This window comes from Chelonia mydas, chromosome 11, assembly GCF_015237465.2.
Source record: "Chelonia mydas isolate rCheMyd1 chromosome 11, rCheMyd1.pri.v2, whole genome shotgun sequence".
NCBI lineage: Eukaryota > Metazoa > Chordata > Testudines > Cheloniidae > Chelonia > Chelonia mydas.
The window spans coordinates 23,712,587-23,739,775 of NC_051251.2; the positions used below are offsets into that span (position 1 = coordinate 23,712,587).

Below are 27,189 nucleotides of genomic sequence, written 5' to 3' on the forward strand. Positions count from 1 at the left end.
TAGTCTCTAAGGTGCCACAAATCCTCCTTTTCTTTTTGCGAATACAGACTAACACGGCTGCTACTCTGAAACCTTGGGTTATATTGCAACTCTGTGAGGAAAACCTTGCAGGAGGAAGATGGAGGATCTGGGAAACTTGATGAGCTTCATCTCATAGAGCTTCCTTCTAAGGAAGAGAGGTTATGGGGGAGCCAGAGGGGTCTATATGTCCCAAACTGCAGAGCCTAGGTAACCACATGGAGCTCTGTTTCCAACACTGGATCTTGGAGCATCTTGCAGGCCTTCTGTGGTGTTCTGTTGACCTTCCTCCTACTCTAGCACAAATTCTTCGGGAGCTGTGCTAAGCCTCCCATTGTGGTGGTGTTTTACAAGCTTCTTAAGGGACATCAATGGAATTAAAATGCCACATTAGCGGATAGTCATGTGGCTATCTGCAAGGTCCTGAGGTAATCACTCAGAGTGGTTGCTCCCTGTTCCCATGTCCATCTGCCAAAACACATGGGGTCCTAAACCCCACAGAGCTTGCATGGGGGCCTTCTTGGTGAGGTATTGGGAAGGAAGGAGCATGTCACAGCAGATTAAAGAACTAGTACAAAACTTTGTTCAAATCATATACTGTTGTCATGATTGTTAGTTGGCCTTTTATACAGTAAAGGCAGGTCTTCCTACAGAACTACAGCAAAATTATCTTTTCCAGGACAGCCTTTGGAAACTTGTATTTCTTTGAAGTAATTCTGGGATTTGATGTTTTCTTACATGTTGATATTTCTTTTAAATGGCCTTTATAGGTCTGATCCAAAGCCTATCAGAGTTAGTGGAAAGCCTCCCATTGTATTTATAGACTTTGCATTAGGCACTATGCTATATTGCATTGCCAAAATATAGCATAAGTACCTTGATTCTTATGCAACTTGCAGCAGTTTCACATCAGTGGAACTCACCATGACCAGTGATGTTAGTGGAGTTACTCCTGATATACAATGGCTTAGATGGGATCAGAATCAGGCCTCTAGTCTTATCTTGAACGATAAAATTTGATATTGTTTTGAGAGAAATACAGTAGTTGCTTTTTTAAATGATTTCTGTTGTGTTACTTTTCAAAGTAGAGGGGAAAGTTGGAGGGGAAGGGGAGGAATTGGTAAAAATGCATAGCGTGTTCGTTTTGGTAAGGAAACCTATATTATAACAATTTTCAGATCCTGTTTATTCTCAAGGATGTTTATGTATTCATGCTGAATATGCGATAACAGACCGTGTAAGGATATATAATATTAGAGAAGGAGAAAATGACTATTCTAGTACTTCCTACTCTCAGTTTCTTCTACAGTAATGCCCTTACACCTTTTCTTTTTCAGGCTTTTTGTAGCATCCTAAACAGAAGGATATTGAAGGGAGCTGATTCTGCTTTGATCCTTATGCTTGTTGTCAAAGCGCTTGGGATTGAAGAGACTGTTGGCTACAATTGACTGTGACAATTAGGAGATGATCAGAGCCCTAGAGTGGAGCACTTAAAGGGTAATTTACATGTCAGTTTGTCAAATAAAAAAAAGATATTCAGCTAAGATTTTTTTCCCCCCTCAGAGCCTTGTAAACTGCAATTTGTGCTCTGGTAAGAAAAACCTGGCAGAGGAGTTAGGATAGCCATTTCCATTTGAAAAGAGGCAATCATAAGGCCACTGCTGAGCCTATTGTCCACTAAAAATGCTGATTTGCAGTCAGTGAGTGAAAGAGTGGAACCATCACTAAACAGAACCTTGTGCAAGGTAACTCCCCCTTGGTGGCTTTTTAATGTTGGGTAAAGGTTTTATATACCTTAAATCCCACATTTACTGTCATTATAACATTGTTATGAATGTCCTTTATCATAACAAAAAATGAATGTATTGAGGGGGAGGTAGGTGGAATGCTAGCTAACAGCAAGTTGATAGACTAACACTGGGTATCTGTTGTTATCAGATCTTTCTTATTCTCTTGCCTTTTGTATTCCATCACAATTTTCTTCTTGTAGCCCTTTGCACCTTGCCATTCAAGCTCTTCCATAACAGTTTTCTCATAGGTTTTCCATACTTGTTTACACTCTATTTTACCCATGCTCCCAGCAGATTATTAACATTTCCCACATTTAACCTAGTGGGATAAGTAAAGTGGGAGGGAGGTGACACGAGCAGATTTAATTCAGAATTTTCTGTTCTCTAACTATTCCATGATTACTGATTGTAATAAATATTGTGTATGTACCAAAGTGAGATCAGCACAGTTAAAATAGTTGATTAAATATACTTGTCAGTAATTAATTTGTTTTCTCATATTTGATAGGGGTCTGATATATCTAGTCACTTTGACTGCAGTGTCGTACGTTCTTTGTCATGTAAAAATCGCAGTTACTCTGGTGGGTCTGGGCTATAGCATATGTTATATTATTAACAACAGTTTAGGGAAAGGATATAAGGGGATTTACATAACCCTCAAATGTTCGTATGTGCAAATGTGTGTATAATAAGCTTTTCTCTCAGAGATAGCACCAACTCTGGTTTTATGGTGGATCTCCCCAAAAGAAGATCTAGTAATATGCAAAATGCCAGTTTTGTGTTACGAGTTAAAATCTTTACTTTGTCATAATTTTGACTTCCCCTGCCATTTGCTGTCAAGAGCTAAAAGGCTTTGCCATTAACACCCAGAGGCTACACTTTCAACAGATCCCAAGCATGGACACAATATGTTTGATTCTGACCTCCTGGACACTGAAGTAACGCCATTGACTTGACTAGACTCCTGATTTCTGCTGCAGTGAGATACGAATCAGGCCACATATCTCCATAGGGTCATCCAAATGCCCTTTCATTAGTTGTCTTCTCTACATCCTTAGGCACTGAATACGTTAAATACCAAACAATGAAGCTTTTATTTCCAAATTTGTACTTGCAACATCTTTTAAAGTGACTTTTGTATTTTGTAAAGAAATCTTCTGAAATTCATTCTAAGTTGAATGGAGCAATGTACACCCCCCCCAAGTTTGCATTTAGAAATGTATTATTTCTCTCTCTCTCTCTCCTTTTTTAGCACAAGTTTTCTTGTTTGGGAGAACTGTTCAGTTTCATCAAGGAAAAATAACATATAATGCAAGCTGGAGATCTTGGCTTCTGCTCTTACTGCTCCCTGCACACCCCCCCCCCCCCCCCCCCCCCCCCGTGTTTTAAACTTCCTGAATGCCCAGGTTTTCATGTGTGCGTGTCTTTCTAACAAAGAGAGATACATAAAGAACAAATGAATAAAAGAAGATATGAAGGGCAAACAGTGTAATGACAGAGGGAGTCTGGGATGTCTTTGGCTTAGCATGTATCTGCAAAATCGAGGCAGTCATAAATCTGTATCAAAAATAAGGCACAGCAGGAGGTGTTCGTCTCCCAGGTAATGGCTAAATGACGAGCAGATGAGCCATCGTCATATTGATTTAAGCATTTTGTTCCAGCCAGTCACAATTAACTTTGATTTGTTTTTACTTTCCTCTTACAGGTTTGCATTTAAAGCACCCTCAGAGCACTAATTGTATAAAATTCTAGTAACTGCACATTCTCTTGCTGGAGAGGTAATGAATGAATGAATAGGCAGGAATTATTTGAGATTCTAAGCAGGGTTTCTCAGTACACTTCTAGCTCTGACTGAAATTGTTTCTGAAGATGAGCAGCAAGGAAGAAGAAAGTTATATCCAATTGGAAATGGCTGTTAGAAATTTCTTATTTTAGGGATGTGGGCCTTGGCTAAAGAATTCAATAGGAGTGTGTTGGGATGCGAGATTAAATAGGACTTTACTAAACACTTGTTAAAAAAAAAAAAGTTAAGGTTGACAATGTGTACCAAATGAGTCTAACCCCCAGAAAATGCATTTTTACAGTGTCCATAGAATAATTCTTCTACCTCAAAAGCACCTCAAAAGTGTGAGAGGCTCAAAATGCAGTTACGGGATGCATCTACCAAGATATATATTTTTCTTCATCTCGACCTGGTCTATATGTAGCTTTTGTACCAATTTAACTGTTTTAAAAATCAAAATAGTTATACCAGTATAATGGTGCCTTATAAGGATGTAGTTCCCTAAATTTATGGGGATAAGCGCCATTTTACTAGTATAACTGTCTCTGCTTTATGGAATTGTACCACTTTACCTATAGTGGTTTCAAACCAACGTAATTAGTAAACTGTGTGTTGACAAGTCCTTACTATCATCCCATACAATGTACACTGTCCCACTCAACCGGAACTATGATCCTTTGCTGCATTCTGAATTAATATCATGTTGGATATAAACAAATGACATAATATGCTATTTATTTTAATTAGAACTAAAGATTTCAAATCTGATTCAGTCCCAGGGTGTACTAGCATGTCAGGTTTCAGAGTAGCAGCCATGTTAGTCTGTATCTGCAAAAAGAAAAGGAGGACTTGTGGCACCTAAGAGACTAACAAATTTATTTGAGCATAAGTTTTCATGAGCTACAGCTCACTTCATCGGATGCATCGCCATGCAAGTTCTACTAGTGCAATATGTTGATGGAGTAGCCAAATGTTTTTATGAATAAGAGAGGAAAACATATTGTAACATTTTTCAAACCTAGATGCCTAAAGAAAGTCACCCAAATCCAAGAGGCATTTAAATGAGTGGCTTGATTTTTCGGAAGTTTTGAGTTCCTGCAACTCCCGCGAAGCCAATAGAAGTTGTGGGTGCTCTGATCACTTATTTATGTATCTAACTTTAAGCAATCTCCCTCCACTTTTGTTTTCTTAAATGAACAACAAAGTTTAAATCAAATTAGCGTATAAGGTCTGCAGGAGTGGGGCATCCCTCCGACAGCTCATGTGGGGACCAAAGCAGGATGAAACTTTCCCTAAGGTTATCAAGTCAATGTATTATGTGTGATGCTGGGAGTTGTACCTGTGTAGGATGTGAACATAGCGAATGGTATAGTAATGGAGTGGAGGAGGTAGAAAGGCTTTTATCGTTATGAAAAACTTTAGGCACTCTGACTTTCCCTGTCCCATTCCCTATTGGCCCAATTCACTGTTGTCCTATGGCTCCTTTGCACCCATGCACCTCTCACAAAACGTCAGAAAAGCAGCTGCAGGAGTTTTCTGGAGGATTGTCCCAACTCTCCTCCTCTGACACTGTGCTCTCTGCTGCTGGGGCCATTCTGGGGAAGGCTGGGGGTGGGCTGGGAGTATACTGTGGGGTGAAGAGGAATGGTTGGGACATTTTTATGTCCAATGTTTCTGTTCTGTTGCAATAACCCATAGGGCTTCCTTAACCTGCACAAAGGTCCAAACAGGTCCCTGCAATTTGGAGGCAAATCCTAGTTTAACCTAAATTCTGAATCTTTTGAGATGTACTCATCCCTAGATAAAACTTCCTTTACAGTAATTTGTTATAGTAGGATAGGTGATATATTTGTAATTGTTCTTAGGAATAGGCTTCTAAATTTTACAGCATCTTATTGTGTATGTTAGGGCCATGTCCGGCACATGGATGTCTTGGCCCAGTACAATGTATGGAGCTGTCCAGCTTGGGGGTTCTCAAATGTCATTGCACATGACCCCCTTCTGACAACAAAAATTGCCACCACCTGGGGTTGGGGGGTCAAAGCCTGAGCCCCAGTGCCCTGAGCCGGGGGGCCAAAGCCGAAACCCAAGGGCTTCAGCCCCAGGCAGGGGGCCTGTAACGTGAGCCCCACCATCTGGGATCGAAGCCATTAGGCTTTAGCTTCAACCCCAGGCGGTGGGGCTCAGGCTTCGGCTTCAGCTCCGGGTGGTGGGGCTTAGGCTTCGGGCCCCAGAAAGTCTAAGCCAGTGCTGGTGATCTCATTAAAATGGGATTGCGATCCACTTGGGGGTCCTGACCCATAGTTTGAGAACCGCCAGTCTAGCCTATGGAAGTTATCTAAAAAGAGAATTTGGACTTCAGACTCACACTGAAGCTGCCAATATTCTGTCACCCTCAGGATGTGATGGGAGTGATCTGGTTTATGAGTGTCTCCTATGTATCAAAAGAAAGGGCCAGATCTTCAGCTGGTGTAAATTGGCACAGATCCCTTAACAGTACTGGAGCTGAGGATCTGGTCTAAATTATTTTTGCTGGGCCTTATTCTGATCTCACTTATGCTGGAGTAACTCCATTGACTAAAGTGGAGTTACTTCTTGTTTACATCTGTAAGTGACAACAGAATCAGGCCAAATAGGTAAAATACATTTACAACTAGAATGTTTAAGCTTTTTTTTTTATTTATTTAAAGAAGTCATTCTTTATGTGTGGAACATACTTAACAAATGAGAGATCGTCACATGCATATAAATTCACTATTTAGATTGGCCAGCTTTTAATAAATGGTGAACAGTGGTCATGGTGATGGCATGAATAATAAAGCAGAGTCAGCTGAAGCACCATGAAAGACAACACGCTCATTTCTAGCAAAACAGAGGTAGCAGGTCACAATTTTATCACTCTTGCCCAGATACATAATCCAACAAGCCAAGCATGCCAAATGGCATGACATCACCATCACTGGCTTATCCAGGGCCTGAACACTCACATGTCATACTCTAGTGATAGGTCTATTTTCTGATCTGGTAGAGTTGCCGTTGGCACAGATCTGGTGGTGGGGAAACAGGGAGATGGTGTTATGCCACTGCAGCTCCCTGCCCTTTCATTGACTGGGGGCTGGCACAAGTTAGAGCAGTCCAAAGGGCTGCTCTAAGTTGCCACCAGTTGAATATGGCCCCAAAGGATCATTCTAGCAGCTGAGGATCACTGGAGTCACATCACATACCAGGAAAGGATGATGTAAATCTAATATAGTAGCTCTATGCCATCCGGAGATTCTTGCCATGCTGACTTCATTGGCACTATGCTGATTTACACCAGCTGAAGATCTGGCCTTTCGTAACTCTTTTGTTGTAAATAATCCGTCCATTAAATATCTAAACGAAAAGAAAAGTTCTTAATTGAAGAGCCTGGGAAACTGAGCATGTTTTATTTGTATTTGTCATTAGCTGACAGACAAAAAAACATGGAAAGATTATGCACTAAAGTTGAAATTCATGCGGCTCAAAGCTACTGCAGAGTGCTATCCAATGTATCAGAGCCACCACTGTGTATAAGAACGTACGTTGATAGTGTGCACCCCATGCACATGGAGAATTCGGATTGTATACTGGCTCCGCTTAGATCAGTACAGAAGAGAGGAAGGATTGAAGCGTGAGCTGAAGAAAGGGAAGGGATATAGTCAAAGGATCTGCAGTTATGTGGCTCTAGTGTTCACAGACCACTGTATAGCGTGCGTGTAGGGGGTCACAATCCAGGGGTTCTTGCAGAGGCTTGTGGGGCTGCCCCTACTCTGCATGTTGGTGGGGAGGATAGATTTTGTGTACCCTGTTCCCATACACAAAATCTGTTCCCTCAGACTTTATGCAGGGACTGTGTGTGTGAATTTTACTTTTAATGTGTACTAAATAAAAACTGAGTTCATAATGCATGCACATTTCCTAAAATGAATACAGCCTCTAACACGGCTATGAAGAAATACTAATTGGTCTTTATCAGGAACCTGATTTTGTTATATGTCGAATTAGATTATTAGAGTTTTCTTTTGGAATAAATAGAGCAAAAGGCGGAGTTTCATTAATTGGCTGAACCAAATTCTGTTCTCATTTGCATTATTGTAAATCTGGAGTAATTCCATCCAAGTGAAGGGTGTTACTCTAAATTTACAAAGGTGTATTTGACAGCAGAATTTCTCCCTCACACTTTTGGGCCCTGATCCTTATTTCCATGAGGCCTCTTTGTACCATTCTGGCAGCAAAAAGGGGCCTTAAAGTGGAGCAGGGTGTGTAAAGTGGCCTTAACATCTATAAGAATTAGATCTCTGTCTTCAACAGATGCGTGCTCAAACTTGTTAAAAAGATTTTTTATATATATCTTACTTACTGTATACATACATCTCATAAAATCCAGCAGTGGAAGTCCAGTAGATTTATTTCATTTAGATAACTCAATGTAGGCTTTTGTTATGTTCCATAATGATAACAAGGTGTTAGAATCACAGAAAGTACAACTGCAGATTTCTACTTGGTATGGTGCCAGGAACTGCAGGGTCAAAAGAACCTGCAGATTTATGTACTTTTAGTTGGATTTTTACTATTAGATCTCTGGCACTCCAATAATTCAGAACCAGATTCAGATCTCATTTATTCTAGTGTAAATCTGACAATGGAGTTACGCTGCTGTCAAACCAGGCTGCGTGAGAGGAGGCTCAAGTCCTGTGTATCCAATTGTGTTTGCAATTCTTTAGATAATGTTTAAGTTGACGAGAAAATTAGCTTTGACATTCTGTATTCATGCTGAAAGTATAAGGGAAAATAGGATTATTATTAATAATCAGTAGTGGAAGTCAAGTGTCTATAAAGTTAGATTTGAATATAGTTAAATTACTTTCATACAAGACCCTAAAATTCGTATTAATTTATGTGTTTTTCTTTAATCGCTGATTTGTTAAAAGTGTGGATTTTTTTTTTTTAAATAAATGGTTAACATTTGGCTCCTCCCTTGAAATGCAAAGTATATATCAGAACTTGGAAAATGTTCACAAAAGATTACTACTACCTGTAAAGTGAAGTTGCCTTTCAGACCAATACATTATATTTGGCCATTTGTGATTGTCAGCAACGGCTATTGTATTTTTTAAAAAATTGCTACCATATATCTAAATTTTCATCAGCATCTCCAGCATAATTTGGTATGTATTACCACTGAACTGTAAATTACACATTTCTGGGAATTTAGGGCCAAATTCTTAGCTGGTATAAATCATCAAAGGTTTGTGGATGTCCATGGAACTATGCCAGTTTACACCAGCTGAGCACTGGGCTCAGCCATTCACCCTGCCATTCCAACTGTACATATTTATTCTGAGAAAAATATTTTCACAATAAAAGGACATATTTATGATGATTGAAATTCTTTTTTCTTTGGTATTTTTTCTCTTTTGCCCTTTACCTAGTAAGGAAATAAGCTGCTATTTTCAAACCACAATGTTTCTTTTCACATCCTTTATAGAATCCCTCTCTCCCAAAACAATTAAAAATAAAACCAAGTGACATTCTGAGTGTGTCAGGATCATGAACAAGGTAGGGAGCATGGGGAAGAAAGAGAGAGATGTGTGTATTCTGTCTATGCCACCATTTTGTTGCAGCTCTAGAAAGCAGCAAATGGTGGATATTGTTTCATTGCAGAGTATGGTTTTGTACTGGATCCATCTGCAAAGAATAAACATGTCATCAGTCCTCATTTGCTATATCAAAAAAAACATTCCCCATGTCCATATTTGATTTTCAAGTGCATCTGTGCACTGGTTGAAACCCTCCCAACATGCGGCTACACAAATGCAAAACCCACACATTTCTGATTTTGAATCAAGCACTGTTATGCTCCTGCACTCCTGTATCAAAGTTTGCTTGAGAGTTGCAGTGCGTGTTCTTTTAACACATTTTTTCTTACTGAGAGATCCCTGTGTTCATCTTAAGAGCATGGTGCAGTCTTTCCATTTTGTTCTTATTTTTGCCTTTGGAGCCAGCTTTCATTTTCACTGTTTATGTATCCTTTATTTACAGCCCACATGTGCTTTTAAGCAACAAGACCAATATTTAAACAAAGGAAGTATAAGCCTGAGTTTTAATTTAGGAATTTCTGGTAATCAATAAGTTGAACTACATGTAGCACTGACTTTACTATCAGCGTAGAATTTAAAAGAAAGAGAAAAACCACCACCACACTGAGCCACAAACTTCCTAAAAAGGATGAATCTGATATAAAATATCATGGATTATTTTTTTTTTGAACATTGATGAAATTGTTAGATAAAAAAACAAGATCAGTGCAAAGCTGAAATTTTAGAAAGAATTTTGTTGTACCTAATTATTTTGTGCAAGCCCAAAGTCCAAGAGTTACCTTAACTGTGAAGCTCTGTAGTAGCCTTTGCCTGTCATTTTTAATCAGGTTGTTTTAGGTAATTTTTGTTATGCCCCTCATTACTGAATTGTTTATCAATAGGTGCACCAAGTGTCACTAGCTTTTCTCATCAAGCCAGGTCTGACAAAGAGCTGCAGTGCATGGGAAAGAGGCAGCTAGGTGAAACTAATGCCATAGATGTTTGATTCATTAGGAGCTTATTGTTAACGGGGATGTCTGATTGTAAAGGCTCAGTCAAGCAAAAGAGTGCAGAGTAATCAGTCGGATTTATAGTTTGCAGGGCTCAAAAAAAAAAAAAATCAACATAAACCTTTGGATATAGCAGAAACAGAAAAATCCCCTTTGGGCAGCCCTAACCTGAGACCAGCCAAATAAGGTCATGCTACATGAAGGTTGCCTGTTAGGTGATGGAAGATATAGGAGGATTAAAGCCATATGGCACGGCCTATCATACCTTCTGACTTAAGATAACAAAGCCAAGCTTTGTGCTTAGCTGTTTTTGACTGACATCATCAATTTTATTTTATGTTGGTCACCTCCGGTAACAGGAAAAAATGGCCTAGGGTTGATAACACATGCCTGTTTTTTTAGTATTAAGATGCCTTACAGCTAGTTTTGTGCTGTAAAAAATTTCAAAGAATTAGTAGCTTGTTCTTCTATCAGCCATCCTCCAGCAACTGTCAGCCTCCCCCCTTCCCTTGTTTTCAGTTTGTACCTTGCAAATGAGAGACAGCCGTATTCAGAACCAGATGTAAGGCTCCTAGAGAATGAGCGTAAGCTGTTGTACTTTAAGCCTAATGGGAAGTTTTATATGCAAGGGCCTTGAACTGATTAGTATAATTCCCTCTTTAATACAGCTGTCCCTCCAGATTAAGGTAAACCAAATGTTGCAATCAGAGATTAGTGTACCTTGCCAGTTATTAACATCCCCGGTTGCTCAGCAAGCACGTCAGACACTAATGCTGTGTATTTATTTGCTACTTCCCCACTGTAACTTGAACTTCTGCACCTGTCAATGCATTCCAGGGAAGAGAGGGGTATTATTGGAAAGCAAAAGTTTTATACCTGTTACACCTGGTTTGGTTTGTCACAGCCTAAGATTTTCTTCTTTTCTTGCCAGGATTGCCAGGTGGTTTAATCCGTTACTCTGCTGGTTTTATGAAAAAAGTCTTTGTATGCGAAATTGCATTTGTTACTCTCATCTGCTCTCTCTGCTATCGAAGCTGAGCTACTCACCTAAACTGGGCCTTTTCTTTTCTTTCCCTTCTGTAAGGGAGTTTTTTTTTTTTCCTCCTTCTTCTTTTTGTGTATGTAGAGGATGCAGCACAAGGCTAGAAGAATCAGCACCCTCTCCTGCTGTGCTCTAATCAGTTAGTGGTGCCTCTCTCACAAGGTGGGTCACACAGTTGTCTTATTACATTTGGCAGGATATCCTGTCCACCAGCAACACAGATGTCAAGAAGGACAATGTCCTGGCTATCGCAGAAAGATTTTTGCTCCCCCCCCCAACCCAGTCTGATTTTACAGATAATGTATACCGTAAACATACTTAAAAAGCTAAGAGGGGTGAGTGTCTCTTGTGCTGTGTGTAGGAAACCAGTAAAGTCAGGACATTCCAAATAACTACCTCTCTAAAGCATTTACCGGTAATTAATTTGGCAGATGTGTTAAAATAAGTGTAAATAACATGTAGTTTGGGAGAGAGAGAGAGAAAGACTTCACATACAGAAGAAAAGGCTACCATGGAGCTATCAGCTTGTTTTACTATGAAAACTATTATCTGAGGATAGCAGGCAAAAAGTTAAAATAAATAGCAGAAGACAAGTACATATCTTTGCTTAGGAAAAAAAATACTGTTTAAGCATTCCATTGTTTATATATTGAATTCAGGATTGAATATCAACTATAGTTTCTGAGATGTTACTGTTCCCTAACCAAGATTATGCTAAAATTTTTATTACTGAATAGGTTCTTTCTTAAATAGATAATTGACATAAGGTAAAAGGACCATTTTTAGCACACTCCCCTTACAGAACTGGGTTTTCAAAGTTCATTGCCTGTTGTACGCTGTCTGCACGTTATAGCTTAATTGCAGATTTTTGAAAAGACAAAATATGTTCATATCTTAGGAATTATGTCTTGCAGCCTACTAAATATGCTAATGCAGTACTAAGCAGGGATAAAGTTCTTGCCATACCACCCAACAGTTGCGTGGGACACGCTGCCAAGTTATTGTTAATTGTAAAGCACAAGCAGGCTTTGCAATCCATCTTAATTGTCATACTTACTTCAGGTTTTGTGATAAGGCTAGATGTTCTGTTTAAAGTGACAGTGTTGACAAGGGGAAAGGGTGTGGGCCTGAGCTTGTGGTTCTAGAGGGGTTATATGTTCTGACCTGCCGTAGGTTGATATGGACAGTCTGCAAGGGGATTTTAGTTGTCATGGGGTCCCCAGGCAGTTGAATAGAGTGACTGTCTGTCCTGCTTTTTCCTGTTAGGATCCTGACACGTGGAGCATTGATGAACTCAGCATAACGTTGAATAGGAGCTTTTTGGCAGCTGAGACACAAGGGCTAAGCTGCAGGTCAGAGATAACACTAGTGCAGATCTCCTCATGCACACAGTTAGTAGCATGCTTTCTTCCCTCCTGAGTGCAGGAAATAGCTCATGTTAAATACGTTCACTTTTCAGTTTTCCTTTCTTCTAAAATGGAGCTTGACAGATTGGGCTTTTCAGCTCCCCCTTTTTTTCACCACCTCTGCTTTCTACCTCAGAAATACTCTTCAGGAAGCAGGAGTTAATCTTGGTGAGGAAACGATAAGGTGATACTTGATTTTTCAGGGGAAAGCAGAAGGATATGACTGCTTAGTAACTGCACAGAAACGTACAGGCCTCTCTTTTTAAGGCTTCCCTTTGCTTTTCCTTTCACATCCCTTAAAGCTGAGAACTGCAGCAGACTGAAGGCCTGGTTGGTGGGATGCAAGAATAGTTTAAATAGCATCTAGAATAGGAAGGAAGTGTTAGGAAGGTACAATGATAAAACAGCTTCCCTGTACTTTTCTATCAGCTAGTAGGATCAGGTGAATTGGGTCGTTAGTTTCCCTACTTTGATGCATCCTGGCTGGCACAGAAATGTGTCTTTTGAAGTTGTTTCATACTCAGCCAAGTTTTTCACATGATTCCAAATACTGGATAACAAAGAGAGAGAGCATGAACATTGTCTTTATTAAATGATGTCAAGCCGGCATCCTGTACATGGAGACAATGTAAAAGTTTTTGTCTGTTTTTGGCATTAGGATTAAAACTGCCCTAAAATGCTTACATTAAAAGGCCTTGAATAGGACAGAAATTTGGGAGCTTATTCTTTAATAAGTGTATGTGTTGCTCATGAAGGATAACAATTGAGGCCCTCACCAGTGTGCTATAATCATGCCATGGAGAGATCACCTCTAGCGGTGAGGGGGGTTCACTTATTCTCAGTGCCCAGTTAGTTCTTGGTCTTTTTGCTAAGACTGACAGCAAGAATGTTAGTTAGGAGCAATTATGATAGTGGATTTTCTATTGACCCCTGTCCAGTGGGAGCTGGACTGAGACCACCAAATTCATTTAACTGAGCATGGTGTTGGACTACTAAGAAAAGTGAAACTATTGATAAGTTCTCCCTACTATATACCCAGATGTATTCTTTTCTTCCCTACAGGCTCAGCTCTGCCTCCTGTACCTGCGTGCAGCAGTGCCTTTCTCTGTGAAGAGTCCCATTAATTTCAATGGGGCTACTCATAGAAGAGAGCACAGATCAGCATGAGTAAGAGTGGAAGAACTGGGTCCTGACCCTGCAGGCTTTTCCGCATGGGTGGATTCCTGCACCCATGTTTAGAGCTCTGTTGACTTCATTGGGTCACTGTGCTGAACAGCTTGTAGGCTAAGACCTAATACTGTGTAGGTATGTGCGTGTATTGTTCCCATTGATATCAATAGGAGTGATGTGGGAACAGGGAGAGGAGAATGGACATAATACTGTATGAGCTACAGTTCTGATCATCTTTTGATACTTGGATTTATTTTACTATTTGCCAATGAATGGCCTGGACAGTTTTTTTTCTGCTCTCTGCCCAAAGAAGGTCTTTGCTCTCACGTTCTTTGATTTTTAAGAAAAAGAAAATGGGTGGGAAAAAAATGACTCAGGAACTATTAACTCTTACTTTTATGTCTTGTATATGTGAAGTGAATAGGTTGAAGTGTGTGATCCATAGATGAAGTGCTTCTATTCTTTTCTTAGAGTAACTTTTATTCCTGTGGTTGGTTTACTCTGAGGGGAGAAAGAGGCATAGAGTACAATAGTTTATGCTGTTTTATATACAAGGACTAATTTCAAACTGCTTTATGGTGGCTTCAATTTTTCCTTGGAAAGCAGCATTGGGAGCTCTATGTACTTTCCTGGTTAACATGTGAATCATTCTCAAGTTTATATTAAAAGAGCTATGATAGTGCTAATATTACCACAGAGCTGAGCTTGGCCCTTTCATTCCAGAGGTTAAGTCACTGGACAGGGAATTAGAGGATCTGGCTTTTGTTTCCAGCTCTGTTGCAACTTCCTATATGACCTTGGGCAAGTCTCTTAATTTCACTCTATCTCAAAGCTTTCATCTGTATCATGGGGAAAACAATACTTGCCAACATCTCAAGGAGGGTTGGGAGGATATATGAAAGAATGTCTGTGAGGTGCTCAGATATTAAAGTGGTGCACACCAGAGAAAACCCCATAAAATAAATAAATTCATAGATCTCATGACACAGTACCTCTCCTTGACTGAGTTTGTAAATATGGGTCTCAAATGGTTAATGATAGAAGAAAGCCCAACTTACATGAATCAGTGTCTGGTGAGTGTAAGCCTGAATTGGGCAAGGAATTTTCTAGTGAAGTAATAAAGAAGGGGAAAAAATGCAATGAGTTTTGTAAACAGATGTCGATGAGTGCAAGCAGAAAGAGCATGTCTGAGAAATCCTAAAACCTGACATTAGGTTAGGACAAAACAACATTAAAGACTTAGATGCCACATGGTGGAATTATACTAGATTTTGAATCTGTGTGTAAGAATGCAGACTTTGTTAGTTTTATAGATGTTGATGAAGAAAGTATATTTAATAAACCTGCTGAGAAAGAGGAACTTGTATTGAGATGAGCTTTTCAATTAAACAACTCACTCTAATTCACGGAACATAGCAGATGACTGTCAGTTCAAGAAAGCAGATGACCAAATTGCTTAGAAATGCTGGAATGTGCACAAGCGTGCACGTGCGCACACACACACACAAATATATATGTGTGTGAGAGAGAGCTCACTTCGCTTTCATTAGGGAGATGGACCAATCTATTTGCTTAAGAGAACTGTGCTAAGAAATATCAATGTTTGGCATCCTTTTGCAGCACTAAATCTACTAATAAATACAGGAAAATCTAAGACCTTTATTGTAAGTAAAATGGGCTGTCCATATCTAGGAAACAGAATGTAAGCTCTTTGGGCTACATGCTGTAGTTAGTTACTGTTAGGGGAAGAAAGAAAGTTGTACAGTATGAAATCCAATATCAGGAAGCCCCAAGTAAATAAAAACTATCTAAGGCTCTTTGTTACTGGTATTTACCAATTTTCATGCAATTTCCCCAGTTTTTGAAAGAGTCAGTATTCAGATTTTACCCATTTTTCACCCGAATGTTGGCTTTTCTGGGACCTGAGAATTTTTTTGCAGGGGAAGTGGGTGGGCTGCATTGAAGGCCTGGGGTCCGGAGGAGGCTCTGCCAGCAGGGGTCAGTACTCAAGAGTTGCAGCTTTCTGCTCCCCTCCTAACCCTGGCCCTTCAGTTGGGCCCTGTTCACTTCCTCTGTGTAGTGGGGGAGTGAGAGGGGCCAGGAGTAAGGTCCCAGCAGCTGAGACCACCAGATTGCTGCAGGGAGTGGAAGGCTTCCTCAACTGCTACATGGTGAGTAGCACCCTTTCCTCCCCTGTATGGGTACTGGGCCCCCTCCCTCCAATGCCCTTCATTTTTGGTTTTACTGATTTCCCCCACAATCCTGGGTTTTTGCGATTTTTAAATAAAACCTGATACATTCCTGGGAGATTAAAACAAACAAACAAACAAACAAAAAACCCTGAAAAAGAAGGGCCTTAAAAATGTCTAAAGAGCAGTCAAAAGAGCATCCTAAATTATTACTGCTTCAATCAATATTAAGTTGTGGGGCACAGGTCTGGGAAAACGGTGGTAGATGCTCAATGGCAAGGGAAGAGTTAGGAACCTGTAAATGCATCTATTTCTTCACCCAGTTCTTTTATCAAAAATCTTTTACCCACTCTTATCCGACACCAACATTTTGTTTAACCTATGAGAATATTTCTGGGGAGAAAATGCCCCAAGCAACCAAATCACTTATTATTTTTTATGAAAAGAGTGCTTAAGCTTTACAGACAGAAATATAAGGACCCTGCCCACAAAGAGCTTACAATCTGAATTTTAGATGTGGCCTAATGAGAGAGGGTAACGAACAGTAGAGAGGGACTGATGGACGGTAATGGAATCATATGGTTACTCAGTTTAGGCATGCTTGCATCTTGACGGTTCAGTTATGGTTTATGTATGTATCTTTATAATGTGAAGAGAATGACTGTTTCTCTCTGTCAGGCTGATGTGCAGAGCATCTGTTCCCCAGAAGTGGGTGGTCAAACTGGCTCGGTTGACTATATACACTCTCTAGTAATCCTGATACTATTACTTTTCTTCGAAGCCTGCCGCCTTATCTTCCCTGCAGGTGTACCAAATGCACATGGTGGACCAAGTTTTGCCCTCAGCTATACTGGATTCCAGTGACATCATTGCAGTTACTCCAGATTTACATGATGTAGCTGAGAACAGAATTTGTCCCATTTTGTTGATAGAATAAGGGGATACGTTCGATGGGACATATTCTGATCTTGTTAAGTTTGTCTGGAGTAATTGCATTTCTTCTAAAGAACTTTTTGGATTTGCAAAGGTGTAAACAAGATCAGAATATATCTCTGAGTCTCTGTATCCCAAAATAAGAAAAATGAATTCGGAAGACACATGGGGCTGGGATCCTGATGAGAGATCAGAATTTATTAATGGATGATCTATAACTTTTGTAGCTCAAAAGCAGATCCATGCTATTGAACATTGCTTTGGAAAAAGATCATTTACTATTTCATTACTTTGAAGTAATGCATGAGGGTCAGTGGTTCGTACGGAAAAGTGCAGAGTGCATTCCTGCAGTCTCCCAAATCCTACAATGTCTAGTGGTCCCCATTGGGCGCACAATACATTATAATGGACAATCCTTCTGGACCTGCTGGAATGGACCTCTCATGAGGGCAGATATGGGTAAGCTCAAACATAAATAGGAAGCAGCATTTCCTCTGCATTGTCTGAAGTTAGTGTATTTGTTCAAGAAAAATTATAATACGCTAATAATCCAGATAGATGAATCCCAGCTTTCCATATCTAAAAAGTGGACCTTTGACCCAACACTGTTATGTCTAAATTACAATTCTTAATATTCAGATAGACAGAGTGTCAATATAGTCAGAATAGGGCCCTGCAGGCTAAAATATGTTAAGGGTTCAGATCTCTTTAAATAAGTCTATGCTGATTTGTTTGTTCTTTCAGCTGAAACAGCTGGATGGAATGTGTGTGTGTGGGGGGGGGAAGGGTATCAGAAATGTCGGATCTAAAGGGAAAGACAGAGTGGAGAGTGCCTCTCTTGGAAATACTTTCATCTGCTGACAATTAAATAGCAGTACCAACACCTCTCAGGGCTATGAGGTATGACAAAATAACTCTCAGCAGCAGTAGCATTGCTGTACTTCATTCACTGGTGCTCTTAAACCTGGTGAGTTTTATGAGGGGCATAATCTACATTTGTTTCACACATGGAATATACTTTTCTCATTCCTCGTTTGTTTACTATTTTGTTAGCTTTAAAGAAGGACAAAAGAAGGAGAAATATCCCTCAAATGATGGAGAGGAAATGGGTGAGTGTGAGAGACCTTCACAGTTAAATCAATCTAAGCTTAAAAAAAACCCCAATGAATTTGTTTTTGTGTGCAATGCTAGTTGCCTTGCCAGTCTGAAGCTGGCACTGTGGGTTTGCTGTAATCACTGAGCTGAGAAAAAGAGACAGTCCTTTTTTTTTTTTTTTTGTCATCACAAAGTCAAGCAAGACATAAGAAGTCGCATGCATAACACTTTTCTTGCTGCTTTCAACTGCCAATCTTTGTTTCTGGCTTCCAAATGCTTGTCCCCTCACCACTCCCAATTTTATTTTTGACCCTCTGTTACGACTATGATTTAAATATCAGTATTCATTTGGAAAATACTTCCTTTAAAAAAGGGGCTTTGGTTAGAGTCAATTAAATGTGTAAGTATGCATGTGGATTCTTTTCCTGAGGCTGTCCCTGTCTTTTGTTTTTTGTTTGTTTGTCCCATGTATTATTTCTCATTCTGAGCCAGTTGTCAAGTAGATGGGTGGTACAGATTCAGAATGGCATCTTAAGTTCAGTACAGCATGACACATTGGCAAATTTCCAGAATCAGATTTTTTGGACACTGCGCAATATATTGTGGAGTGACGAGTTCAGCGTGGGGTCGCTACATAAAGTAGCTCAAAGAAAAATAGAAACAAAAGTAGATGAGGGAAGAAACAACAAGATGACAGACAGCAATACAGGGGGAAAATTACCTTCAGCCAACCAATCAAGATTAGAATAGTTTCATCCTTGGTACCAATACTCCTATAGCACTGAAACAACAGCTTCAGAAGGCCTGTGGCATCAACTATTTTATGTCTGGTTGTGTGTAGACCAGATAATGAGATCACCAAAACTGTGACAGTTGCCAGTCAGCCAGCACATTTTGAGCTGCTAATTTGTTCCCATCTTGAGTCTTATAGCCCCATGCTATAATCTGGCCCTAACGGCGGAAAATTTATCCACAACCTCTCTGAGGTGCGATGATGTAGTTAAAGCATTGGACTGTGAGTTATTAGAGCTGGGTTCTATTCCCAGCCCTGCCATTGATTTCCTATGTGACTGAGCCCATCTCTCCATCTCTCGATGACTTAAGTTTCTTGGGGACGATAGTGCTTGCACACCTTTGTATGGTGCTTTGAGATCTTTAGATGGAAGGTGCAATAAAAGTGCAATGTGTTATTAAAGTCAGACTTGAGGGAGTAGGAGACTGATCTGCAAAAGGATTCACCTACCGAATTTGTGCCTGGGGCCCATGATTTTTACATAACTTATGGTGACAGCATTGTGCACATGCCCAACTCTGAAAAAAGTATTAAGGAATGTGAAATCATCATAACTAAATGTATTAGAACAAAGTCTCTGCAGAAAATTGTTGCTAAGCTGAGGTTAATGAGTTTGGCACAAGCAGAGAATATGTGCATGAAGTCAGTTAAAAGGAAATACGGGCATACAATGAAAATGGCAACATGCTGGGAGTGTGTGTCTGCATGTGCCTGAATTAAGAGAGATGAATGGGGAGAAGGCATGTCAATAAACTGAGAAGCTTCTGGAAGACGCATGAGGTTATAATAAAAGACAAGCACATTGCTCCAGGGAGAGTTAGAGATAATGGCAACTTCCTGAATTCTATGTAGGAAGGAAAGAGGTGGCTTCATAGCTGTATGTGAATGATACAGAAAAGCCACTAGTCTAGAAGATACTTCAGGAGGTTTAAGAGGAAGACACTGAGAGCAAGGGTGTCTATGAGAGACGGAGCTCTAAAACCTATCCCAGACTTGCCAGGAAACTTTGGGGACCAAATCCATGATGCAATCCAGAGCGAATGTTCAGTCAAGTGGAAGAGATGCTCTTGCACTCTTGCATTCTTGCTATCTTGCTTTTGTATTGTGAGGGTAAAAGGTAGGCCACAGCTGGGATTTAATAGGAATTGTTAGTTCCTAGTGGACAGTGAACCAGGAGTGACAGTGAGGGGTGCCAAGGGAACCAACTGAGCTTCCATTTCTGAGAGATTTGACTGTGAAAGGCCATTGGGACAGTGAGGGGAAGTAGAGAGAAGGCTGAGACTGGTAGACTTCATCACCCCCATTCAGCTTTCCTGAATCTGGGGATGGGTATTTTTGAGAGCATCCAGTTTTCCCCTCTTGTTGGACTCATTCTTCCATAGCTCCTCCAGAATGATTTGTTCTTTTGGTCCCAAAGAAGGCTTCCTCTGTGGCATGGGCCCTTCAGTGCTTGTATTGAGCCAGCCAGATGGGGTTGCACAAGGCATTCTTCTTCTGTGAGGGGCTGATCATGTTGCCCTCTTACCCATACTTTGTGAGGGTAAAAGGAGGGGATCTCTACAGTACTGCCGCTTCCTGCCAACCCAAGAGCTTGGGCCCAAAATAAATTTTATCACTGAAATAAGACCATATGAAGTTTTAACTTTCTTCACAGTTAGAGAAATCATTCCTACAGAATATCTTACATGGGGTTGGGTGACATAGGTGTCAGTGCTATGAGCCTGAAGTGCAATATGTTAGGTCCCAGTCCAGCAGATCAGTTAAGCACATACTTAACTTTAAGCATGTGAGTAGGTCCATTGACGCCAATGTGTCTGCTCAGATGCTTCATGTGAAACGTGCTTAAATGCTTTGCTGGACTGGAGCTTCACAACACATTGTTTTTAAAAATGGAGACTATAGGTATGTAACCAAAAGTAATTTAGAGGCCTCTAAGCAATCTTTGCTAATGGGTTTTGAGTCGTATCTGTAGTTTACTACCAATATTGGTTTTCTGTTTTATTTTGTTGGAGGAGGGGTATTGGTATGTACGGGCTCTTTTTCCCCTCTCTTTTTAAGGTGTTCTGTAGTATTTTAAATAATGTTTTGACATCGAGAAAAATTTATAATTAAAACAAACAAAGAATGTGTCAAATAGTCCCCCAGTCCAGGGGTGGGCAACTAGTGGCACCTGGACTGCCATATCATTTTATTTGGCTTGCCCACAGTCTTTCAGTAAAGCTGCTGCTGCCTCAGACTGCTCTGCTAGCCTCTGCTTCCCCATCAACACAGGCTCTGACTCCACCCCACCCCACACGCTCCATTTACTGCCTCCCTATTGGCTGATTGTTTGGGAGCTGAGAGCTTCTGGCTAGACCCATCCAGCAGTGGGCAGGTTGTGGAGCATCTCTGCCAATGAGGAGGAAGTAACCAGAGCTGGGTGGTGTAATGGCGGAGTCCCTTTCCTATTGGCATAATGGAGGGGTGGCCAAACCAAATCTGAGTGGCATTGCGATCCAGTGCATGGGGTCCTGCTCCCAGTCCTGGACTCCACCCCACATGGCAGAGCCTATGTCCATGGGGAAATAGAGTGGAGGCAGAGACTGGGAGCAGCAGAGGAAAAATGTTAAGAACGATGTTCTGTTGTTTTGTTTTCATGTATTAATTCTCTGCACATCAGCAGAGAATTAAACCGTTTTGTGTAAACCCTTTTTAAGGTTGTGCAATAAGGGGTTTTATATTTAAGAACTTCAGTTTTCCACTGTTAATTCATGGTTAAGTGTTTGTTAACATGCCATACTGTAGCAAAGATTTTTGAGTTATGTAATATGTAGTCACTTAAAAAAAAAAAAAAAGTACGGTCTGCCAAAGGGTTTAGTGGATTTTGTGGCCCTGTGCTGCCTTAAAGTTGCCCATTCTTGCCCTAATCAATCCTAGGGCAATCAGAATGAGGCACTGTATTCTGCAGAAGATGGGGATTGATAAAGTCACTGCTGGCCCATGTGTATATATATGAGTTTTAGCAGTACTATGCTTCCACTTCTCTGGCCCTCTCTAGTCGCCCGTGGAGATAAAGTTTCAGTGAGGATCAATGCCTGATGCACTCACAATTGTGGAAACGCACGTAATTTTAAAAACTATCTTCAAATATCAATATTCATTTTAATGGTCAACACTTTCTGAGTTTCTCTCTCTCTCTTACAGTCATGTGAAGGCCAGCCCTACCGGAAAGCCCTGCTTTAAAAGAAGAAATTATTCAGACTAAAGGAGTAGTTTTCCTAAGCAACCAGATCAAAGTGAAAACTCTCAGAATAGCTCACTCACAGGTTTCCTTTTGCACACAGGTTCATCAAGAGTGTCAGACACTTGGTGGGCAGTTCATATTCCTCTGACAAACTAAAATTTGGTGGGAAACTTCATAGGAACCCACGGTATCAGTAAGCCCTGCAAATATCTTGGGATCTCTCTTCTTTTTAAAAAAGACTTTAAAAATAATTTGGTGGATCTCTAATCTAGTTATCTGCTGTAACTACAATATACTGTGTATGTCTGACTCCCACAGACGAAGGCCTCTGTTTCCTTTCTGCCAGTACCTTAGTATCTGCCTTGCCCAGGAGTCTGCTGATGAAGACTTCCTGTTTGTTTTGAGTCACTGCTGGAGTGATAAATATACTTCAGCTTTCTCCTCAGAGAGGAAAGAAACCAGCTGCCCTGAACTAAAGAGAAAATATGTAGAAATTCCACCAAAGGGCCCTGTTATCATGGAGCCTCTATGGAAGCATAAAAACAAGAAATATAAGCTACGACAAAGGAAATAATTTACATACTAAAACATCCTTCCACATGAATCGACATATTTGTTTTCCTTTAATCATTTATTTTCACTCTATAACTCTAATTTAAAATGGATTACAAATAAATAAATAAATGCAGGGGGTGGGAGAAGGGGGGAAAGAACCAACCCCATAAACATACACTACACAATAATGTTTGGCTGGATAAACAAACAATTATACTTGTGGTTTCTTGATCTGACCACAAGCTTTAAATGACATTTTTTTGCATGAACCTACAATGCTTCTGGATAAACAATTGTGTTTATATTGTCAGGAGCACCCAGTGCAGTGTTGTGTAATTTCTGTGTGTGATTACCAGGATATAGAATAAATTCCAAAATAAAAGAAAGGAAAGGAAAATGAGATTATTAGGTCATTTTTAATAAAAACAGCATAGTTTGGAATCACTTATAGCTTAATTTGTAATTTTAAAAGAATGCAGCAGTGGCTTTTAAGTTTCTGCAATTATCTTTTCATCTCTTTTTATCCTTTTTTTTTCTTTTTTTCTTTTTTTAATTAGAGATGGGACCCAAACCAAAAACCTGGATCCAAACCCAAGATCCAGGCTCATATCAGAGTTCACAGCTCTAACCTAGTTCCTGAAGAAGTCAGCTCTAAGCACTAGGAACTTCAGTTTTGAATTTTAAACTTCCAAGTTCAGAAGCATTTGAATCCAGGTGTTTTGGTTCTGCCGGATATAGGGGTAGAAAGTTTATATCTTCATCAGTTTCAGAGTAGCAGCCGTGTTTCGCTGTAGCTCATGAAAGCTTATGCTCAAATAAATTGGTTAGTCTCTAAGGTGCCACAAGTACTCCTTTTCTTTTTGCGAATACAGACTAACACGGCTGTTTCTCTGAAACCTGACTTAGGTTTGCGAGGCTCAGGCTACAGGGCTGTTGAATTGCGAGGAGGGAGGGTCCCAGAGCCTGGGCTCCAGCCCTACCCCAAGTGTCTGCACAACAACTAAGCAGCCCTGTAGCCTCAACCCCACAAGCCGAGTCAGCTGAAATGCATTTATTTGCAGTATAGATGCACCCTCTGTTTCCCCTCCCACCCTTTCTCTGCCTTGTCTATTTAGATTCTAAGCAATTTGCAGTAGGGACTCTGTGTTTCTACAGTGGCAAGCATAATAGGTCCCTGATCTTGGTTGAGGCCTCCAGGCACTACTGTAGTACAAATAATGAATAATAACAAATGAGAAGACATTCCAGGGTCAGTGGGTTTGTCCAGTCAGAATCTGCAAGGTGTACACTTCACATTCCAGAATCCCACAAAGTGTCCCTCTCATGGAAGAATCAGAAAGAAACTTTGACCTACAGATGGTGGCATTTTCTGCTCTCTCATCTTTTTTTTTTTTTTTTTTTTTTTAAAGACATGTGACCCTGGATTGTTTGTAAGGGGGGACGGACTTGTGTGTGCAATGTCCACATTATTTGGGGGAATCAGTTTTTATTAAAAAAAGGCACACACAAAAGCTCTGCTTTGGCTAAATAATATTTGAATTACCATTACACGAAAGGAGAACCTTCTTTTTCTTACATTTTTTGTACATTTTCCCTTAATTATCACACGCCCTAAGTATTGGGAAACAATGTACACGCTCTTGTAAAGAACTGCACATATACATTCCTATAAGGTAAAAGGGTTATGTCCTCTATATCACTCAGTGAAGTTATGTGGAACAAAAATAATCATTTATAAGTGGTTTCAGTTTTACCTTTTTTATGGTTTACCTCTACTAACTCCTAGTAAAATATAATTTCTTCTGTTACAGCTGATGAAAAAAATCATTATGGCTTTAAAGCATGAGACTATAAAAAGCTGCAACTAGTTTAGATATCAGTTAGAAGTTAATTCTGAGTCACTGCAATTGAAAACATCAGTTTACAACATTTACTGGGTTGCTATAAAAATGTATTCCCCTGTGTTACGTTAAACGTGAGAAACTACACCTCAGTGTTTCCATTATTTATATATTTATTCATATCTTGCTGCTTCTGATTCAGCTGTGTAACTGTATGCAAAACAAATAACTACTGGGGAACAGAATAATTTGTATTTTGAGGGGAATAAATATCCTGAAGGATATATTTTTGTGGGTGTGGTGGCACCTATAAAGAATCACATGGATTTTGCAAACAAAATATGAGAGAGAAAAAGTGGGTGTAAGAACCTTGACATTGGTCTGTTATGGAAAGGACATTTTTTGTTTGTTTGTTTGTTTTTTTAAATCCTCAAACAAATCCACATCTTAAAACACAGCGTGAGCACCCTAGCATATTTTACAAAGGCCCTGAAAAAGATTTATTATCAGTCCCATACAAATAGAAGGACAATGGGCCAGATCCTGGGGACTGCTCATGCTGCACCCATTACCGCTCTAGGGTAGGAGAATTCGGGATGGGGTATAAAGGTAGCTATAAGCCACCTATACATTGCCCTGATCAGTTCCAGGATTGTTAGGTATTGGTCTGGTCTTCACTGCACGACAGAACAGAGAGACCTGCACTGCCCTACACCTGGGTGCCTACAGCCTCCAAGGACTGTTCCAGCAGCTAAGGATTGGCTCAAAGTTGTGGCCCCCTGTTCTCGGAGTTAAAAGGAATGGCATAGAAAGTGGCCAGTGAAAGATATTTATTTTTTAAAGGCTATTCATTGTCCATCAATCTTTCTATTGAAGACTGGAGTTCATGGCAACAAAATAACACACTTTATTTAAGAAACATACACAGCAAAGTCATACATGTGTCTTTTGTGACCAGCCATTTCTGGGAAACTGACATTTTATTCCTCCCCCTCCAGCATCTGTAAATTCATGGAGTGCCCTGCATTTGACTTCTTTTCTACTGTCTTTCACGTCCTCTACACAAAAGATTCTCATTTAATGAAAACCATGTCGCTAGTTCCTTTAGTGCGATCCAGAGTTGCTCCTGAGTCACCTAGAACTGTAGCTTCTGCTGATGTGAAGACTTTCCGCCCCACGGATAACACGGCATGAATCCCTATGTGCCCCAGAGCCTGATTGGTGTGGATCTCCCAGCACACAGAAAGGTGACATGAGAGACTGCTTTCCTTGGGGATGAGTGACCTTCTTTCCTCTCTTCCCCACCCCTGCATTTATTAACTCTAGAATCCAGAACAGCAATGGGCAAATACTGAAAAGTGGGAAGGTGTGTTTGAATTGTCACACACTCATGGGGCTGTTTGAGACCGATTTGATTTATTTTCCGTGAGTGTTCATGTGATGTTTTGTGGGTTTGCAAGGATGTTGGTGGAAAGTCTCCCAAATATTGATGCCAGAAATGTTTGCAGAGCCATCCTGAAAATGACCAATGCAGCCCTTAAGTGGTGCAAAGATGGTACAGCAGGGCAGTGAATCTGCCCCAGGGAGCCTCTGAAAAGTCCAGGATGCAGGCTCCTGAAGCTGGTTCTGAGTAACACAAAGCACTTCCACCCCCAGGGTCTGAGTGTGCTGTTTCAGCACTCTGTATCTGCCTATCAAATTAAATCTTGCACGAGTGTGGTAATTATGCATTGCAGTTTGCTATCTCTCTATCTTGGGTATTTATATAGCCTTTTTTACTGTAGTATCTGAATGCCTCACAATCTTTAATGTATTTATCCTCACAGTACCACTGCAAGGTAGGGAAGTGCTATTATCCCCACATTTTACAGATGGGGAAGGAAGGTGCAGAGAGGATAAGTGATTTGCCCAAGGTCACACAGGAAATCTGTGACAGAACAGGGACCAGATCCCATGCCTTAATAATCCTTCCACCCCTACTAGTCTGCCATACTGGCCCAATCTTTCCCACATTTAGGATGAGTCCTTAAATTATTCTTATTTTGAAGGCACTGTACAGCCAAAGACAGTAATAGTACACACACACAAACAAAAGAAACATAAATAGTTGATCTAATATATTAAAAGTAAAAATAATACTAAAAATTAAGAAGCCTTCTATCTCTTATGATCACAGTGTTTGCCTTAGTGAGTGGGAGTCATTTTCATCGGGACTAGTCATATGTTTTTGTTTTTCTTTTCTTTCTTTGGTAGAGAAGTTTTCTAAGGTATTTTTCAAACTTTCCAGTTTAGCAAAGTGTTGGCTCAGATTGAAAAAGAGAACTGGGCACTAGGTCACAGGCAGAATTAGGTTTGCACTAGTGGAGGAGGCAGGTTGCTGACACAGCTACAATCAGACAAAAACATTTCAAACTTCTGGCTTTGTACTTCTCAAATGCCTCTCTTAGAAAATCGCTTAAGTTGTTATTAACATCCACCACCCACCTTCCCTTTCTGGTCCTGACATTGTGTAATAATAGATAATGTTGACATATGTTCCCTGCTGGTCAGAAATACTATACTTCTGTGAAAGGTAAAATTTTCAAGCAATGACAAAATGTATTTTACTTGGATAGAACATTAGTTATTGGCCTAATCTCACAATGTGGGATGTGGGGTAAAAGTTTTAATGTTTTAGTTGTGGGAGAGAGTTTGTTGGGACAGTGAAAGCATCAGTATGGGGTGTATTTAGTTTTTGCCAT

At 40.2% G+C, this 27,189-nt stretch overlaps 1 long non-coding RNA gene across 1 annotated transcript in view; it reads left to right on the plus strand.

Annotated features, from left to right (window-relative positions):
- Positions 1-10,865: 10,865 nt before the first annotated feature.
- Positions 10,866-27,189, plus strand: part of LOC119567408 — a 31,919-nt gene continuing 15,595 nt past the window's right edge. The window contains exons 1-6 of the long non-coding RNA XR_006284922.1: positions 10,866-11,405; positions 12,510-12,817; positions 13,712-13,954; positions 17,169-17,400; positions 17,995-18,050; positions 22,013-25,695. This is a non-coding gene — a long non-coding RNA (uncharacterized LOC119567408). The remainder of the gene's footprint in view (positions 11,406-12,509; positions 12,818-13,711; positions 13,955-17,168; positions 17,401-17,994; positions 18,051-22,012; positions 25,696-27,189) is intronic.